Consider the following 7,873-nt stretch of genomic DNA (forward strand, 5'->3'; position numbering starts at 1 on the left):
AAAAGACAAACTCACCTCTAACAAAAGAAGGTCAGGATTTCACTCGTGTGTGTGCGTCTGGGGGTAAGTATTGCAGCCAGTATTGCACTGTGCGTTAACCTAAAAAACCAAGGTGAGAATGTGAGAAAAGAGCAAATAGGAAAACTTGAAATTTACTGCTGCATGTGTTCATTTTGTATAAATATGTGTCGATTCGTGAGGTTTTAGACAGAGATGTGCACACAAGGAATATCTGCATCTGTGTGTATCCATCTGTGTGTGTGTGCATGGGGGTAATCTAACAGATTTATGGGCATATCTCCAAAATCAGTCCTCAGCTATGCCATGAGCCAAGTAGAGGGTGCATTATCTGAACTGATGTACTGTGATTCCTACAACATCCTGATGGGCAACTTTGGTCATTTAGTGTAAGAGAACACGCGCACTTTCACAAAAAAAAAAAAAAGCCTTGGAGAGAGAGAGAGAGAGAAAAAAGAATTAAAGCGTGTAAGTAAAAGAAAGTGGCATACTCTGCTGTTTCCTCTGTCTTGGAAAGTATCCAATTTCCAGTGATAACATCATTGTTTGATATGGGCAATAAATGTGTGATGTTCCAAGTAACTGACCTTTAGTGAGCAGGTAAATTAAGCTTGAATAATACACTACCTGCTCCCACTGCTACAATGTACACACACACACACACACACAAACTTTGACTTTGCTATCTAAATGGCATTCAATGACATACTCTAGATTTTTAAATTATAATTACTGCAGACTAATCAAAAAAATTATCTCCCACTCGAATCTGCTTGCATTTATAGAATAAAAAATACATTTAGCCTACATTATGAAATATAATTACCTTTGAGGACATCCCCAGATGATAGATTTGGTTTTGTTCCCAAAGTAATGTCAAGTAAACCAATACACAAATACATACACAGCAGCTGCAAGCCTGCGGTCTTCATTCTGTCACTGTTTTACTATTTTCCTTTGACTCTGACTCTTACAAATAAATGTTCCATGGTTCCATTTTTGGTTCCACATTAAGCTTTTTTTCCCCCTTAGTGTAAAATAAATAAATAAATACACTTTTTTTTTTCATTACAAAGAACCTGGGAAGGTTCCATGAATGTACAAGTTTCTTCATAGTAACCATCAATGCCAATAAAGGGCCTTTATTTTTAAGAGTGTTTAGGAAAAAACGTACATCACTTTTATACCCTTCACTGCAGTTTCACAATTAGTCAATTAAAGTAGTGGTCTTAGAGACAGACATCTATTGACTGTTTTCACTCTTAAGTTACTGTCCTTTGAGCACCTTAGGATGGATGAAAAGAGAACCAATGAGACAAGCTGGACGTCATCTGCTCTGCACTGCCCCCTCCTGGTCAAGATAAATAGTAACATTTCCCTTTCTGTTCACAGTCTGACATCCTTACCATGAGCTCTTAAGAACACTCAATGGATCATATTCTTCCTGTTTTGTTTTTCTATTTGTACCAACTACATCTAGAAACTCTTGATTAAAATCAACTTAAATTTTAAATTTGATTTGCATAACATGGAGACAATACATAATAATGAAAAATGCATAAATAATATGGGATTATAAAACAATAGCACAGGCTATTAGATCACAGACGTTTAGTATCATCCTGGTGGGCTGAACAATTTCGAGGAACCCACTATGAGATCATTTCACATCTTAGAAGCGATTAACACTTACAGTAGAGGTAAAATCTTGACACATAGATCAGGTGTTATCAAAGCTGAAGAATGTCCAACTCTATTGGCAAGCATAGCAGTACTATCCCAGACGGTTTGGCTGCCCCATTGGAGTAATTCAAAATGTAATTTCTGCTCAGACAATGATGTGTCCAGAAGGGTCTTCCCCCAGCTTCTCTCTAAAGACAATATCGCAACCCAAAGCAGACAAAAAGCTCATATGGAAGCAACCGTGCAGTTCTGAACTCCCCTCTCTTTTAGAACAATTCAAGAAAGTTTCAGCACTTTTATGAATACAGAGTCCAGGGGTCAGAGTTCCAACAAAGCTTGGAACGTTATCGATCCCACATTTCTTCTGCTCTCCGTTTACTTCATCATCTTTTAACTTAATGGGTTTACCTCGATAAACTCCACCCTGCAATCTTGTGTTCCACTGCAAGCGTTTGAACTGCTTGGTATGTCTTGACCTGGCTGAGCTCTTCACACATACCTGTAACTGATTGAACCAAACACACCAACCAAATGGGAAATCAATGTCCTTTCAAACATAGCCCAGAGACTGCATTTCCCCCGCTGTTATCAAAATCCTGTCTCACTCATTGGCGCCATAAAGCACACTAAATAACTGACCATGAGGCATTTCTTATACGAAAAATACTATCCATTTATTTATATATAGTTATATGTTGTTTTTTTATACCAACTTCAGATTTTACAGCAAATTAGCTGGCCTTAGTATGGGAAAAACACTACAAACATTCATTGCAACAGCAACCTTTTCTCATTTTTTTCTCTTTAAATGTTTTTTTTTTCCATCTTGAGATGACGTCCAAAATTGTTGGATGACTTATTTCCAACACCCCACTCATGGAAAAAAGAACCTGTCAACACACGTCAAAGTTGCGTAAACACTTGAGAAAATATAGATATTAAAATAAAGTCAGGTGACAGACAAATGAGATAAAGTGTGTTTTTGTAAGATGTGTCAGGTTTAGCAGTCACTATACCTCACGTCTGATTCAAAGTCATCCTCTGTCTGACAGAGGGAAGCCAGCAGCGCATCTACTTTGCAATCAAAGCAAACGGTGACGTCCAAAGAAGTGTCCCGGCACTGATGGGAGATAGCTAACTATGTGGTCTTTGTTTTTTGTTTTTTTTGCCTGCGGTAATTTTTCTGCTCGGTTGATGAGCAAATCAGAGTTAATTGTTGCAAGAAAAGACGAGGTCATCAGCTAGGGTAATTTAAAGGAAAATGAGGTTCCGCTAAAGATGACCTCACCACTGTGGTCAGAATCCCCTTTCCCGCCTCCTCAGGCGGGGATGAGGGTTCTTCTCTAGCCAAATCCTGCACATGTGGCTATATGGGAGGTAGACACTGAGATTAAAATAGGGGTCAATGACCAGGATAGACTGTTCAAAGTGCTTCATCAGTTCTATCCTGTTCAACTGACTGGCCAAGTTACATTCATCGATAGCTCAAGGGGCTCATAGATCATTCAGCGGCAGTCTGTGTATATCTAGCGGTGTCGTTCATCACATGACTAAGAAATCTACTGGATTTCTAATGTGACCTTTAAACTCTTGTTCCCATCTCAATGGGGCTCCCCCATTTCCCATGTGGTCCAGCGCTCTGCTGATTGCAGCCTGGATTAGAGCGATGCGAGGAAAGAATTCTGTGTGCCGTTCGGCGCTCCGCTCTCAAGCCAATGTCCTTTAATCTCTCTGTAACTTTGATCCACCCCCTGATCAGGACCTGCAGGAAAATTAAAGACCTTCCACCCACTCACAAATCTTTAGTTGGCTCATGAGTTTGCCAGCACACCAGTGCACGTCGTGAAGAAGTGACTCTTCAGTCACTACAGCACTGAGTGGCTCAGAGTTACCAGACAAAGGCCTAAATCACCTGTGCACAAGCCTCTCTTTGGTTCATCACTGAGAAAGAACAAATTAACTTCCTTGACCCTGCCGTGAATTCAAACAACGCTGGGTTTTGGAAGTCAGGGCTGAGGTGGTGAGGGAGGTGCGTGTTTGGGGTGAGGGAGGGACAAACCGTTGCACAATTTCATCCACTTTTTTTAAGAATACGTTTCGACACACAAAAGTAAACTGTCCGAGTCCACAGCTAATCTCATCCTCACTCCCCCAGTGTAGAAACACACACGCACAAACACACTACTAACTCCTGGAACAAGCAGACAAACACAGACATCAAGCTAAGCAGACTGATCGTGAGAACGTCCATATAAACACAAAGAAAATGGGGGTGATCTATAAACAGGGTGATCCACAAATCAAGCAGCACTCAGGTTTAACGAAAGTAAACAACTGCACAGCAAAGCAGTAATTAATGGCACCCTTCCCTTTTCTACAGTAAAGACATGTCAAACAGTGGGGACCTGGCAAGGTAGATTACCGAAGATTTGCAACACTTGAGGATTACTCAAGAATGCCTGACTTTGATCTGTCTGCACTTAGCCTTTGATTCAGAGTAATTATTTAAAGGAGTGAGTTTTTTTCCCCCACCAACACAATGATGAATAGCTCTAATGATTTCTTAATTTTCAGGCACTGAGACAACCTTATCTGTGTTTGTGTGTGTGCACCTCAGCATGTGATCTTTGAGTGCTTTGTCTGCCACATATCCTACTGAGGTGAAGATATCTATGGACATGACTATATTATTTATGTCTTCATTTTTAAATTCAATATCATGGAGCAGACATAATTCCTCAGGTTGATCTGTGTCCTCCCTGTCTCAAGTATTCTCACCTGCACCTTCCCTCTTCTGTGCTTGAGGAGAAAAAGAGAGCTCATAAGTTATGCTTAATTACAGAATGGATTCATGCACATCTATGCTATTATCTTCTGGTTAAAATACTTCTGCCTGTTCTGCACATGTTCTTTTGCATTAGATCGATGTTGTACTTTACTACTACTATTAAGCAGGGAATTACAACTGGGGGGGTATAGGTCCTCCTTACTTTTAAAATTACAACTTTGGCCCTACTTATTTTGGGCAATAATAATTATATTTGAATCTATTTGAACTTTTTAGCATTTTGCATAGTGGTAAAGAAAACTGTAGCAAGCCATGCAAAATAACAGCTTTAACAGAAAACAAAATTCGGATTGTATTTGCAATCAATCCAATGCAATTAATTCTAATATGATAGACACAAAATTCAGAATTGAGCAGTTGACTCCATTTCAATTTATGAATTTGAAATTAATTGGCAACACCCCACAGGAAGGTAAACTGGAATGACAGGAAAAAAAAAAAAAAAACTTTCAAAATAGGCTCTATCAAGCCAACATTCAAAGTTTGTCTTTGAACCTTCCTTGACTAGTACAAATTGAAGATGTGTTTCTTTACATTTCAATTCACTTTATTTCTATGTCCTTACATTCAAGTTCAAATTGCAATTCAGCATCCTGTTTACTAACTGAAATTTAACAAAATTCTGAATGGTGCACAACCTGGCCCTAAACACACACACACTTTTCAGATTGTTATGTCCCTGCTATGAAGAAGTACCATAAGCAAACCAAAAAGGTCATCAAATCTTCTTTGATCTAAATGATGAGGGCCAACATCCTGTTTGGAAGCAAAACACTCAGAAATGCAATCCAAAAATGAATGAATTTTCAATGTCTGTCTGTCTCCCTCTTACTCTTTCCAGCATAGTCGACAACAGCACAGTAACATTGCATGCTACCAACAAAAAGATGTAACCCAAAGATAAAAGAATGCCTGCATGTTGGTTGAAAGAAGACCAGACAGAAGAATACAGTCTCCAAAACAATCCTCTCCTTAATGTAGAGCGGGTATAAGGGTTTACCAGCCTTTTTTTTTAACTCTATCAAAGCTTTCCTCAAGAGCCAAAACTCTGAATGAATATAACTGAATCTTCAAAGACGGCCACTATCTGCCTCTGCCAGCTTGCTACATGTTTTGTGGGCGTCTCACAGGCGGTCAAGCTTCCTGATTAGCGTTTATCGGGTGCTGGCGTCTCTCGTGTCATCGGGGGCTGTTAGGTGAGCCCTTCTGACTGCTTAGGCATGGGCTAGTGGGGCTAGATTTGCACACGGACTTTGACTCTTGCCATCTTACAGGTTTGAGTTGCACCCGCATGATCTCAAACAGCCATGGCAGATAACAATGGGGGAACATCCAGCCATTCAGTAATTACAGCAGAAACTGGCGTGTCATGTTACAATCTTTAGGTAAGCCTTCACCTGATTTATCAAAGGCTTCAAAACATGCAATTTCTCATTTTCACTTGATATCTACAAAAGGATACCAGCTAGGACATGGAAGGGACGTGACGTAACTCTTCAAAAAGAACTGTTTGTATCAAACTCCATTTATGTTGATAATGCATAACCAGATATTCATCCACCTAGAAATGCAGACTCACATCAAAATGACAGTTTAGACAACTTTACAACTATAACAAACATTTTAGCGGAGTGCTTTTACAAATATCCAAGCTTTCCATCTGAAACACTCCATTGTAAGTGCATGTGTATTTTACAAACAAAATCATGAGTCAACATTGTTTTCTGAAGAAAATCGACAGTAGTTTGGATTGATCCAATAACAACAATGCCACAATGCTGTTTTGGTGTCTGTACCACCCAAAACAATGTAGGTCAAACCCACTGACCCGTGAGAATGTTACGGCACAGCATTTCTCAGGTGTTTACATTTAGTTGATTCCTTTCAGGAGAACCCTTCTGAACTGGCTGCTGTATCAGTCTTAACACCTGTGAAAGGTACTTCTCTGTTCAAATTTACTTTATATTGGGCCCAATCCAGAATGAGCCAGTTCTGAAGGAATGTGAAGCCGTGCCAGGCTAGCACGGCTGCTGCTCCTCTGAACAAACAGGAGTTTCGGGCGTGAATGCGATGCCAGTTCATCTGAGACCAAAAAGCTCAGTCTTTCGCCGACAACGGCCCCAGACCTGTCATTGATTTAACTGAAAGTCTTATTGGGAACAATCATTCATAATTACTGAGTTTAGTTTTAATTAAATGGATGAAAACATTCTCTTGCTGGTATCTCTGCATGCAGAGGTCAGTTTGGGTTCTACTGAAGGTGTCATTCAAAGACTGAACCAGTCAGAGATGGGTCAAAAATGGATCCTTGCTGTGAACTCTTGTCTAACTTTAAAATTTGTAATTAAATGTTGATTTGAGATTCATATCAATATCTCATGCACCAAAAACGTGTTCATATTTTATGATATTTTAATTATGTTTTTTTTCTGGAAATTTACCATTAAATACACCAGTTCTATAAAATATACGCAAATGTATACAATATGCAAAGCGTGTCAAGAGTTTGGTTGATTTATTTTCTTTGTATCTAGCACTGCACTTGAACTGGTTCTGCGCAGTACTGCATTGATATCATGTGTACCAAAAACGTACCTATAAAAAACAGATGAGTTTAGTTTTAATTAAATGGATGAAAACATTCTCTTGCTGGTATCTCTGCATGCAGAGGTCAGTTTGGGTTCTACTGAAGGTGTCATTCAAAGACTGAACCAGTCAGAGATGGGTCAAAAATGGATCCTTGCTGTGAACTCTTGTCTACCTGAGGGAAGTTCAGAATAAGCATCAGAAAACATTCAGTCAGTCTAGACCACTTCAGCTTTCATGCCTGTTCAACTAAACAGCTGAGTTCGGTCTGCTTGCAATCAACTACACTTTGTGAACGACAGTATTGTGACATTTTAAAAGAAAACCCAAAAAGCTTTCAACCCCCTCACTCTGGGCATGGTTCCAGCCTGTCTTGACAGATCCCCTTTACAGCAGTCAGTTTCACACTTGATAGGACCACCTGAGTATGTTCCCCCCAGAGGCTGAAATCAGAGAGGGCCACCGTGTGTACCCTATCCCAATTCACTCTGCTTTGAGACGTTACCATGAAAACAGAATGCATACATATCTACTGTAGTGGAGTCCTGTGGGGCCACATGGGGCACAGAGAACTCCATTTAATGAATCTCTTCATATGTGACTTTGACAAGGAGTAATTAAATCCTCTCTATCCAGTAAATGTTTGACTGCAAAACTTGTGGCCATTCATTTAAATTGTTCTTATAAAGATGTATTCAATACACCAATGGTATTTAATACCATATTTAATAGTATATA

The sequence above is a fragment of the Sinocyclocheilus rhinocerous genome, unplaced genomic scaffold (assembly GCF_001515625.1).
Source record: "Sinocyclocheilus rhinocerous isolate Xijiao unplaced genomic scaffold, SAMN03320098_v1.1 scaffold297, whole genome shotgun sequence".
Classification (NCBI taxonomy): domain Eukaryota; kingdom Metazoa; phylum Chordata; class Actinopteri; order Cypriniformes; family Cyprinidae; genus Sinocyclocheilus; species Sinocyclocheilus rhinocerous.